The following is a 13,311-nucleotide window of genomic DNA, read 5'->3' on the forward strand; positions in this document are numbered from 1 at the left end:
TCGAGCGTGTTGATGAGTTTATGAATTTTAGAAATATTGTAGTCCAGCTAAAATGAAATTTTCGAAGCATTGATTAACAGAGGTGTTAATGCTTTATTGCTGCTGTGTATTATGCAATGAATTTCAAGTTGATCGAAGTTTCAATAAATATATTTTGGATTTGTTTTAGAGGGGAAGAAGATTTTTCTGGTGAAAAAGGTTCTGTTTCCCGTCCCTCGCGAGGGACGCCCATGCAGTATGGAGGAAAGGGGAGGGGACGTATGAGTATGTGCCAGAGTCTGTGATACATGATATGCAACCCTGTATCACCCACTAACTCTTAAAATTCCTTTGGTTTCCTGTCAACCCATACATCACCCACTGTAGTTACCCCAACCGGTTCCCACTATTTCCTGGCATTCAGCATGGTCTGCCTCTCTATTCCTTCTAGCCCCACCAGTGGTATCTGCGGGGAGCATGGGGTGTGATTGGCCATCAATCGGCATGACCTCCTCCAAACATCTCTACCTAGCCTCAAAAGCTGGCTCTCTCCGGTATCTATCTTATTATGGGGCCATATTATCTCGTTCAGAAAGTATGGCGATCATTCCTCCCTAAGTAGTCTTGATTCTGGCGTCTGCTCACTTGATAACCATTTAGCCACAAATTGAAGCTGACTTGCAAAGTTTGGAAATTTAATACCACCTTGTTCATGTGTTTAGCAACTTCCATAGTGCTAGCCTGTTCCTTGCGTTCTGCTTAATGAAAACCCTACATATGCTCTGTAGTTTGACAAAAAAACGTTTGGGTATCATACATGGGATGTTCGTGAAGAAATGTAAAAGTCTCGGCAGCACCACCATCTTTAGTAGTGCTGCACGATCCATCATGGCCAACGGTAACTAAGCCCAAAATGCCATACTTTTCTCTATTTTGGCCAGAGCCTTCTCCGTATTCTGTATATGTTCCACCCCGGGGTCATGATATATATCTACCCCTAGATATGAGAAGGTATCTTCCAGTCCATTGACAACCCATGTATGGGGCGACCTACATATTGTCCCACGGGGAATATACTTGATTTCTGTGGGTTGATAGCTATACCTGACAATCCAGCGTACCATTCCAGCACCTCTATAATATACTGCAAATTGTCTTCCTGGGTATTTTAAATATAAGAGCATATCGTCTGCATACAGCGATATTAGATGTTGACCCTCTTTCGTACTTATCACAACTTCTCCATACATCTCCCTTAAGTACACCGCTAAGGGTTCTAACGCCAGGATAAATAGCATTGGACACCAACGGCATACCTGCCTGGTGCCCTTATGCAGTTGCCATTGCTCAGATATGATCGAGCCTGTTTTATTTTGTATTTGTATTTTATTTATTTGTAAAGCACAGCCAAGCCCTGAGGCAACTGGGCACTAGTCTTACAAGTTTACACAGGTTACATAGGCATGAATATACAATACTCTTACAAGTTACACAGATATGAGTATACAATCAAAAATAAATTATAATACAGTCAGATATTATACAGATAGATAGTACATATAAACACAAGCAGTGGCACTTGAATAAGGGGCTTTCAGCAGTTCGTTTTGAGGTGCGATTGGGTTGAGGTGGTCTTACTCATGGACCCAAGCTTTCATTTTTCTGCAGAATAGTAAGGAAGGTTCCTCTCAGAGATGGGAAGAGCATTCAATTTCTTAGCAGCAAGGACTGGGAAGCTGATTCCACCAGCACGCTGGTGGTTGAATCGTGGGATGGTGACACAATGCGATTGCGCCAGTCTGGTGGGTCGCATCGATGTATGGCGTGAGAATGAGTTAGGTAGGTGGGTGCTTGGTTGTGGAGGCACTTGTGGGTGAGTGAGAGAGACTAAGTCAATTCTTTGCTTGATGTTAAGCCAAGTTATATTCTGTCTAGTTACATTGAGGTGCTGTTTCTTAGGAATGTTGCATGCCAATCTGATTGCGTTATTTTGCATAACTTGCATTTTGTTAATATTTTATTGGGATGTGCCCAAGTAGAGTGCATTGCAATAGTCGAACTTTGATCGGAATAAGGCTCTTGCTACTGCAATGCAGTTGGCTGTAGTCAGGTATCGGCGGCAGGCTGTAATGAGTTTGCATGTATAGGCTGTGGTGGAAGCTAAGGCATTGGTTTGTCTAGTGGGTGATAGTGCTGAGTCAATATGTATTCCTAGGGTTTTCACATCATTGGCTACTTTAATAATATTACGATCTATGTTAAAGGATTTGAATAGGGTTCCTAGTTTGTTCAGTTTAGATGGAGACCCAAGGAGTAATTCGGTTTTATCGTCCTTTAGACATAAACCGTGCTTTGCCATCCAGATTTGTATGGTGCTGTAAATATTATTAAGGGTTTTACTGTCTGCAATGTAGTCACCAGTGATTGGGATGAGTATCTGGGTATCATCCGCGTAGTTGGTATATGTGACACCCAGATAGTCAAGTAGAACAAGTTACTTTCTTACCTGGTAACTTTCTTTCGATGGGATGTTCCTCCGACGTATTCCACATCTATGACAGTAATCAGCACAGCTGTACTGCTTCGGAAAATTTTTGGCGTCTGCGTCGATCCGCCCCTTCGAGGACCTCCTCAGACGGCCGACGTCACCAGATGTTCTATGTAGGACGCACGACGCCCGTAGCCTCAGCTGTAGTTTTTCCCATAACGTGTGGCACCAATCTTCTGCCAGTATAACTACAGAAAGCCTTGCGGAAATGGAAGCTGCAATCGCATAAGAAATTCTGTAGAGGGGCAGGCTGGGAGGGTGCGATGTGGAATAAGTTGGAGGAACATCCCATCGAAAGAACGTTACAAGGTAATAAAGTAACTTGTTCTTCAAAGGGATTGTGTCCACCGACGTATTCCACATCTATGACAGACTCCCAAAGCAGTACCAACGTATGGAGGTGGGAAAAGAATGTAGATATTTTAGAATGCCCAATCAAATTGCAGAATAGAGGACCGCCTTACCAAAGGCTAAATCTTGCCCATGGATAGAATCCAGGGAGTAGTGTCTTACAAATGTATGGACAGAGGCCCATGTGGCTGCTTCACAGATATTACGAATGGGAACACCCCTCTGCAGAGCACTAGAGGCAGCCACACCCCTAGTAGAATGGGCCCGTAAGCCTACCCGAGGGTCCTTACCCGCCAGACGGTAGCATTCAGAGATTGACAAGATGATCCAACGGGACAAGGTCTGCTTAGAAACAGCTTGACCTAAACGCCTTCCAGCGTATCCAACAAAGAGCTGATCGTCCACCCTGACCCGGGACATGCGTGAAATGTAGAAACTTAAAGCTCTCCTAGGATCCAACCTATGGAGCCTCTCCTCTTCCTTACCAGGATGCGGAGGAGGATAGAACGCTGGAAGAACTACCTTCTGGCTCAAATGAAATTCCGACACAACCTTCGGAAAAAAGGAGGATGAACCCTAAGGACTACCCTGTCCTTATGGAACACAGTGAAGGGTGGTTTGGCGGTAAGTGCCTACAACTCACTCACTCACTCTGCGTGCGGAAGTAACCACAATGAAAAATACAGTTTTAAAGGTTAACAGTCTCAATGGACAAGAGTGCAAGGGCTCAAACGGAGCTCCCATGAGGAACTTTAAAACCAAATTCAAATCCCATCCCGGCACCTGGAAAGGCAATGGTGGAAACACATAAGTTAGCCCTTTCAGAAACTCAGAAATCAAAGGGATCTTAAAATAAGAACACTCCTAAGATGAGCGCTTAAATATGGACAGCACTGCCAGGTACCCCTTAATGGTACCCACTTGCAGGCCCATGTGGGCTAACGAAAGCAAAAAAGACAGAACCACAGGAATGGCACATGAAAAAGGATCCACATTCTGTACCCTGCACCAGTCGCAGAACTTTCTCCAACGGCAACGGTACAGAGACTTTGTTTCAGGGCGTTTGGCTGAAAGCAACACCTCCATCACGTCTTCAGCGAGGTCCCAAACCTTATACCGCAACCTTTCAGATACCAAGCATGAAGGCTGAGAGACTTGACCTCTGGATGGAGAACCCGACACCCCCTCCTGTGAGAGCAAATTGTCTCGTGGGGTCCCCCAAAGGGCAAAGATCTCCAAAAGAACTTCCTTAGCCAGCTCCCACTCGTGAGAGACCGTGCTCTGCCTGCTCAGAGCGTCCGCCGCCTTGTTTTCGTCTCCGGCCAGATGAACTGCCGAGATCGAAATTTCCTGCTGGATGGTCCAGAACCAGAGCTGCATCGCCTCTCTGCACAGTGGTAGAGACCCTGCCCCCCCCCCTTTTTGTTGAGATAGTGCATGGCCACTGTATTGTCCGTCAGAATCAGGACATTCTTTCCCCGCAAAGACGTCAGAAAAGCCTTCAGGGTAAGCCTGACGGCCCGCAGCTCAACATATTGATATGGAGTCTGGAATCCGACGGAGACCAGCGACCGCTGAATGTCAATTCGGTGACATGAGCTCCCCATCCCGTGAAGGATGTGTCCGTCACAATCGTTACCTCCGGCCAGGGTAGCCAAAATGGAGCCCCCTTCATCAGATTGCCTTTGAAGGCCCACCACCGAAGCTCCTGGGCGACCGAGGGCGGCACCTGAACAGGATCCGACATCCTGCCGGAGGACTGCAACCACTGCACCTTGAGAGACCATTGCAGAGATCTCATCCGCAACCTGGCCTCCGGCACCAGTAGAATGCAGGATGCCATGAGGCTGAGCAACCTCAAGAACTCTAACGCCGGGAGACTCTGGGCATGTTGAAACTTGTGCACCATCTGCAGAATGTGATGAGCCCTCACCTGGGGAGGTGAACACAGCCCCAGGGATGTGTTGAGCACTGTTCCGATGTACTGGAGCCGCTGGGTAGGTGTCAAGTGGGACTCCTTTAAGTTGAGGCAGAAGCCCAGCCTCTGAAGAGAGTGGCAGGTGACTGACGGATGATCCAGGACTTGCTCGGGAGACCGCGCCCTGATCAACCAATCGTCCAGGTTGGGATAGACGCGAATTCCCCTTTTCCTGAGATACACTGCCACCCCCATCATGAGCTTGGTGAAGACCCCGGGGCGGAGGTCAATCCGAACGGCAGGACCCAAAACTGAAAATGCGAGTCACCAACCGCAAACCTCAGGTACTTCTTGTGCTTGGGATGAATCGGGACATGAAAGTAAGCATCCTTGAGGTCAAGAGACACCAACTAGCCCTGAAGTTGAAGGGCCTGGAGGACTTAAGAGAGAGTAACCATCTTGAACTTGTCCTTCCTGAGGAGCTTGTTCAAACCACGCAAGGCCATGATGGGTCTAAAATCCCCCATCTTTTTTCGGGATCAAAAAATATGGGGAATACCATACCTTGTTCCTCCCCGCTACAGGCACCAGTTCTATGGCGCCTTTCTCTAGCAGGGATTTGATTTCCTGCGCAAGGAACGGATCCAGACTCTTCAAAGAGAGCTTACCCAGTGGATTGTTGTGAGGCCTCTGCCAGAAAGGAAGACAGTAGCCGTGGGCTAGGATCTCCAGAACCCACACATCTGAAGTAATGGCACGCCATTTTACCAGATGCTGCGCAAGCCTTCCCCTAACCGGCGAACCATGGTACATGGCCTCATGACTGAGCTGAAGCAGCTGCGGCAGTGCCTGAGGGCAAAGAGGCAACTGCCTGAGTGGCTTTGGCACCTCGAGTACCTTGATTACCCCCAGAAGAAAATACCTTCTTCGCCCAACCGTCAAAGCGTTTGTCGTCCCAATCAGGAGGGATTGTAGGGTACGATGCCTGCTTCGCTGGGACTGTAGCCACCTGTACCACCAAACTCTCCAGAGTGGGGTGCGTGGAGAAGTAGCAGGGGTTGCCACTGGCTGGACGGTATTTTTTCGGTAACGACTTATCTACTGCCAAAGACTCTCCGGAGCAGTCCAAGCCACCGCCACCCTTCTTTGTAAGGCCATATTAAATGGCAACACCGGGTCAGTGGGTGGACCTTGGTCAAGGATATCCATGAGGTCATCCTTCAGAAAATCCACAGGTGGAGCAGAACACCCTAGATACTCTGTCACCCTCGACATGAGGCGCCTGTACGAGGAGTCAGCATGTGTACCAGTCTCAGGCCTGCCGAACTCAACCTCCAGGGAGGTATCAAGACCGCTTGCGTCATGTAAAGATTGACAAGGTCGTCCAATTGGCTATGACCAGACAACAGGTCATCAGGAACCTCAGGAGAAACAAACCCCTCCACACCGGACCCTTCATCCACCTCAGAGATGTAATCCAAAGGCTGGAATAAATCCCTGGATGAGGGTACAGAAAAAGGCTCAAACACAGACCTCACTGACTTACTCAGGGCCTTTCTCAGGGTTTCCACCGGTCTCCGGGGCACCTCTGATAAAGCCACCTCAAAAGGCGTTGAGGGCGTCGATGTAATCGGCGTCAACATTGAACGAGACGCCGATGGCTTCGACAACGACTTTGAGGCCGGAGCCCCGAGTGTGTCCTTCGACGGCCTCTGCGCCGATGGCGTAGATGACTTCCTCAGAGGCGGAGCCTTGAGAGAGTCCCTCGACGGACATGGCGCCGATGGCGTTGATGCCTTCTTAGAAGGCCTCACAGGCTCCAATGGTCTCGAGGGCATTGAGGACCAGGACCTGGAGCGGGCACGTCTAGAGCGATCTACCTTGTCCGATCGGGACCTCGACGGCTCCCGATGATCACGACATCCGCCCGAAGGCGTGAGAGCGGTGGCGATAGCGCATTCCTTGCCGGCTTCTCTCGAAGGCGCAGACGGAACGGAGCCCTGAGATTTGAAAATCGCCATCATCTCCTTGCGAAATGCGTCCCATTCCGCCGGAGATGAATGCTTGTTGGGACAAGCTACCTGCCGTCTGGCGGAGTCCTCGGACTAGGACGGCGACTGGTGATGGCGCTTCCGCGAGTGCTTAGAAGAGGCAGAGGAATGGCGGGAACTACTCCGGGAGCGAGACCCCCTGGACTTATGGCGACACAGAGTCACCCCTAGAATCGTCGGTCGAAAGCCCAGCGGATTTCGATTTACGTGGTTTGGAAAATCTACCTACAGAAATCATCTTCTTTCGCTCCTGCAAGGCCTTCGACGTTAAAGACTGGCATTCGTTGCAGTCATCAGTAGCGTGGTCCTCGCCGAGGCACCACAGGCAGCCGTTGTGCAGGTCCATAAGAGACATCTTGGAACCGCAGCCGCGGCACTTCTTGAAGCCCAACATCGGGGTAGAAGAAGAAGACTTAATTCGATCAAGAAACCAAGAACGAAGAACCGATTCAACAGGTAGAAGAACCGAGGCCGCGGCGCACCGAGATTCCGAAGCGAACACTTTCGCGGAAAAAACGGAACTGAGGCTACCGGCGTCGTGCGTCCTACATATAACATCTGGTGCCGTCGGAGGAGGTCCTCGAAGGGGCGTATCGACGTCATCGACGCAGGACATTTTCCGAAGCAGCACAGCTGTGGCGATTACTGTCATAGATGTGGAATACGTCAGAGGACACAATCCCTTTAAATGTCAATTAGAGGTTTGGTAAACACATTGTAAAGAGGTAAAAAGTAGTAGATACACAAGAACCTTGTGGGACTCCACAAGTTACTAGCGATGGTGAGGCAGATGCAGATGGTGCAAAGACCCTCATGGAGCCGTTACTAAGGAAGGATTTAATCCATGTGTTAGCTTGGTCTGAGAAATGTGCAGCAGATGACAGATGTTTACATAAAATTTCATGGTTCACAAGGTCAAATGCCGCTGATAAGTCTAATAAGAGTAAGGCAGATTTACCCTCGTCTTTTAAGGTCTGGATTTGTGTCTTTAGGTCAAGGAGCGCTGTCTCTGTCCTATGCCTAGGTCTAAATCCTGACTGTCTCAGTCCTAACAGCTTGTTTGTTTCCAGGTACTGCTGTATCTGGAGGTAGGCGGCATGGTCCAGTATTTTTAATAAGAACGGGACCGTTGTAATGGGTCTGTAGTTAGAAGGGTTATTAGGTTCTAGAGATGGTTTCTTTAATAGTGGGAGTACCCATGCGTCTTTTAGGTTAATGGGTACAGTGCCAGAGTCAAAAGATGCATTAATAAAGGATGTAATGAAGGGGGCAAGCACATTGGCTGCTTCCTTAATGAGCATGGCAGGACAGATGTCTCCCGTACAGTTGGATGGTTTCAGTTTTAGTATAATAATCTCCACTTCTTTAATCGTAAGAGGCTTAAAGTTGAATTGTGGCATATTAGGTGATGGTGGGGAGGGCAAGTCCTTTGGGATGGCATTATCAATGAGGTTTTCTTAGTTTGTATTTTGTTTAGTAGCATGATGATCTCATCTTGGAGAGCATGTTGGGTGTTAGTGCACCATAAGGTGTCTTTTGTACAGTTATCAGGTGCAGGGGCAGGAGAATTGAGTTCTTTCAGGATGTTCAATAATACCTTTGTACTGGAATTGGCTTTAGCTATGCGAACATTGAAATTATCTTTTTTAGCCCGGACAATGGCTGTCTTGCAATTGAATGAGGCGGGAGTGAAGTTGTCCTTGTTAGATTCCGAAGGGGGGTTTTTCCATGCAGTTTCTACAGTTCTTTTCACTTTCCTGAGGGTTTTAAGGTGGGGGGTATACCACTTGCTCAGAGATAGTGTCCTAAAGGGCACCCTCGGAACTGGGTCACCCATTTTAGATAAGTGGGCCCGATCCCATATCCTTCCAAGAACGCCATTAGCCATGGCCATTTGACAGAGTCAAATGCCTTCACCGCGTCCAGTGAGATGATTGCTGCATCTAGCTCTCCCCTCCCCGAGTGTAATCAATAACATGGTGCAATCTCCTCAGGTTATTTGTTATGTTCATCTGTGGAACATATTCAGTTTGGTCCGGGTGTATGAGTTTGTCTATAACTTGTCTTAGCCTATTTGCCAAAACAGCCGTTAGGATCTTCCCGTCCTGATTCAGGAGTGAGAGGGGTCTGTAGGAGCCGCAATCCATGTCCGGCTTATTAGGTTTGAGGAGCGGGACGATGATTGCCTCCTACAATGTCTCTGGCAGTTTGCCTACTGAGAGAGTCTCATTCAACATATCTAGTAGTGGGGGAAGTATGTCTGCCTTATATGCTTTATAAAATTCACTGGGGAGTCCGTCCGCCCCTGGGGCCTTACCGGTGGGCAGCTGCTCTATCCCATTCTAGTTCTCCAATTGTTATTGGGCCCTCCAGGCTGGCTTTCTCTTCCTCATTTAATATAGGGAGTATTACATCTGTGAGTGTATCGCTTATCTCTGCTTTACTACTTTCCTCCGGGTCTTCATATAGCCGCTTGTAAAATTCGTAAAAGCTGTAATTGACCCCCTCTTAGGTATCCTTCACCCTCCCATCCTTCCCGCACACTGCCCTTATCGTTTGTCTGGGTGTGTTGCTCTTGTATAACCAGGCAAGTAATCTGCTTGGCTTATCTCCTTCTGCATACTGCCTCTCGATGTATTTCATATAACTAAGATTACTCAATCTATCTCAGTGATACCTGCATTCCCATTGCAGTTGGGTCGCTCTTTCCTTCCCTTTTGGGGATTCTGTGGCTTCCCGCATTATAATTTCTAACTCTTTCTCAGTGTTTTGCAGCTCCCACGTGATGCCCTCCCGCATCCCCTTAGATGTAGCTATGGCCGCCCCTCTTATTACCACTTTAAACGCTTCCCATACCACTCCTGCTGATTTCACACTTCCCGTATTGTGTTCGAAGTATTCCTTCACTGCCTCCCTCAGTCCCTCCCGAAATCCTACATCTCTAAGCGCCTCCCCCCCCCTTAATCTCCATGTCGGTATTATGGCCTGGGGTGGTAGGATCTGCCAGGTTATCGCTAGAGGGGCATGGTCCAACAGGACCATGGCCTTGTATTCTGCGTTTGCTATCTCATGTAATGAACGTACCCTCGTTCCAGTGGGTGTTTCGCCAGCCATAACATCCGTCAGCCCGAAGGACTGCAGCACCGTGCTGAGAGCTTTGGCTGCCGGGGCCCGCAATTTCTCATCCGACCTGTCCTTCAACAGGTCCAGGGTACAGTTGAAGTCCACCCCCCACACCACCGCCCCATCCATATACGGCCCAACCCTCCTATACAGAGTCTTAACGTATCTTGCAGCGTTGTGATTCAGTGCAAACACATTAATGATACTGAGTTCCCTACTTTCCACCCACCCCCGTATTATTACCAGCCTGCCGTACTCATCTGTGTGGGACTGCAGTGTCCCAAACAGGACTTAAGATGCTATCCATGTCAAGACTCCCCTGGCGTACGCGGAGTACGGTGCCCCAACTGTCGTCCCTCCCCACTTACTCGTTACCACTCCTCGTTTCGCCTTTGTTAGGTGTGTTTCCTGCAACAACGCTATGTTTATCCTCTGCCTTTTCAAGTAGGTCATGATCCTATTCCATTTTATGTAGCTACTAAGTCCCCTCACATTCCAAGTTACTATCCTAAGTTCTACCATTGTCTCCTGTTATCCTCCCATCCTCCCTGACCCTGCCTCTCTCCCCTTTGTTCTGTAGTGCATGTCTGTAGGCCAACCCCTCAAAAATGTCCCCAACTCCCGCCCCATCCTCTTCCCCAACACCCCAACCAATTTCCCAACTCCATAAATGAAGCTCAGACTATCCTGCTTCTCCCCCCTTTCTTGGCATATTGCCAGTACTCTGGGTGCAGCAGGCGGATACTGTCCTACCAGTATCCCTACTAGCTACCTACAGAGGGGTAGGCGCACACCCTACACTGCCTGTCCGTGCTGTGCGCTTGCTCCTGCGTTAGGCTACTGTATATAGATATCCTTTTCAGTCTAAACATTGTCCAAAAGTCCCCACTGCCGATATTTGTCAGAGCTTCCACCCCCCCCAACACTCCTTAAGGCCCCAATGTCGTCTCACTTATCTCTTTCCTCTCCATTCTGGTCACGCTGCTCAGATGGTAAATTCTGCGAGTACATCCAGTTGTTCACCTACTCCGGGGTTTCGAAGAACAGGGCGCAATCTTTATGCAGCACCTTCATCTTTTCCGGATACAATAGCATAATCTTGAGGTTGGCGGTTCGCAATCTGCGTTTCACCACTCCGCAGTTCATTCTTTGTTTCTGTACCAAAAAGGTGCAGTCTGGGTACACAGTGACTGTTGCTGACGGCCGGCTTATGGTTCCACCTTTACGGAAATGCACCAGAATCTTCTCCCTGTCTTTATAGTTAAGGATATTGGCAATAATCGGCCTCGGAGGGGCCCCGGCTGCAGCCTCCTAGTTAGGCCCTGTCGCCCTCTCTACCGTAAACCCCTGAGTGAGTTTGCCGGCTCCTATCTCTTGGGTCCTGCCCTCCTTCGTCTTCCAGCAGACCGATAAAGCGCACGTTATTGCGCCTGGCGCGGCCTTTGGCTTCTTCTGCCCTATATTCCAAATTCTGCACTTGCCGCTTCAGGATGGCCACCTCCGACGCCGACTAGTTAGTTGTGCAGATGCTGGTATTGCTCAGCACGTCCTTCTCTAACACCCCGGTGCGCTCCAATAGGTTCCTGATGTCCTGTTTTAGAAGGTTCATGTCTGTTTGCATTGCGTCTATTTTGAATTCCAGGGACGTCTTCAAGTCTGCATTGCGGCCAGTATCTGCTTATCCATCCTCCCCTGTGCATCTCCTTCCTCAGCTTCAGTTACTTTCGCCTTGGCACCTTCCGGCGCCTGCATAGGTCTAGAGAACGTGTCCAGAGAGGACTGTTTCACTTTGTTGTTCGCATTGGTCGCCATTGCTACAGCTTTCACCCTGGAGGTTCTCTTCTTTCCTGGCATTCGTGTGGTTCTTTGCAGTTTTACTTCCGCCCCAACCGGACAGTGTTCTTTTCGATCAGTTTGCTGCTTATCCCGTGCTTTTCTTATGATGCCACCCCCGCCTTCCTTGGGGTGTCTCCTCTATAACCACTTCACCACTGGGCAGCTATGTATCTTAGAGCTCCATGTCCTCTACATGCACTCTCCGTCTGCATGCGGCCAGCTGTGTACTGTACTACTGCTCCTTCACCAGTGTCTTTTCCTCCTTCTCGTGCTGGCCGGGATGCGGGTGAACTGTTCAGATTCTGTGCCCCGGCTTCTGCCACAGCGCCCCCTGTTGACACTGGGCTTGTGTATCCCACAAGTGTCCAGGCTGTCCTCCACTTTTTCGTTTACCACGCCATGTTGCTATTGTCGGAGGTGTCTTGTTTGGGAACTTGGGGTACTCTTAACCCCTTACTCTTGTATGGCCAGGGCCCCAGCCTTTGTGGTAGGGGGGTGGGAGGGGTGCCGTTTCAGCATTAGTTATCCGCCATCTGTTTTTCTTCTGTTTTTAATTCTCCTCCATTCCCTGCCTCCAGCCACTGTTTCACTCCGCCTCCTGTGCTGCTTATTTGTTTGCAGCAGTTCCAGCCCGCTCTTTCCGAGCTTATGGGCCCTCGCGCCGCTTACCGCACTTCCTTCAAGGGATGCCCTTTTCTTCTCCCTGGCCACCGATTCTTCTTGTTTGCCTCATCCTACTGGGTGTGCACAAATGTGGCTGATCGGTCCATTCCTTTCTCCTACCCCAGTCCATTAGGCCCGCTTCCCATGGCCATGAGTGCACATGCTTGTTAATGTGCTTAGGTGTTCTCCGGTTTCCTAAGGGCTATCAGCCGGGCGGCTTGTAAAATCTCTGGTCCTTCGGTCTCGTCCTCCTTACTGCTGGTGCCCGTGTGTGCCTATCCGACTCTGGTCGCGACTGAGGTTTACCTCTTAATCCCCTTCTGCCTCGTCCTTCTACTGGGAGCGCCTTGGATGGCTTGCTAGTCCCCGTCGCACGGCCAGGCTGTGTGCTGTTCGGCTCAGCTGTGTCTCACGTCCTCCTTCGACCTGACAATCCTTGACTACACTGTATCCTCCTTCAATCGTTCCCTCTGCTCCCGCTTCAGGTTCACTCGCTACTTTTGTATCCACGATACTTGTGTCTCGCATCACCCGTACACCTCCCGTTGGGTCTGTATCGCGTAGGGCTGCCCCTGCTCCTTTTCACCGGCGCTTCCCTGCAGATCCTTTGTCTCCTTCACGGTTGGGCACCATCTTGACTATTCGCCTACGCGGAGCTTGCCTGGCTTCACCCTACGTTTCTTTACTTTTACCCATTCTTTTCTCATCTGAAGAGTCCACAACGCCTGCTTGCAGCTTTCATACCGCTGTAACTTCAAGCCAGGATTCTGCAGCTGGTCTGCGAACGCTTATTTATTTAGGATCATCAGATCTGCAGATCACGGGATGCACTGCCTATTCCG

The 13,311-nt window shown here is 49.5% G+C and overlaps 1 protein-coding gene across 1 annotated transcript in view; it reads right to left on the minus strand.

The window, feature by feature from the left end:
- NPEPPS (aminopeptidase puromycin sensitive) overlaps window positions 1–13,311 on the minus strand; it is a 1,690,513-nt gene that overhangs the window by 152,376 nt on the left and 1,524,826 nt on the right. The gene's annotated exons all lie outside the window — the stretch shown is intronic.

The sequence above is a fragment of the Ambystoma mexicanum genome, chromosome 13, assembly GCF_040938575.1.
Source record: "Ambystoma mexicanum isolate Mex_15411 chromosome 13, UKY_AmexF1_1, whole genome shotgun sequence".
Classification (NCBI taxonomy): Eukaryota; Metazoa; Chordata; class Amphibia; order Caudata; family Ambystomatidae; genus Ambystoma; species Ambystoma mexicanum.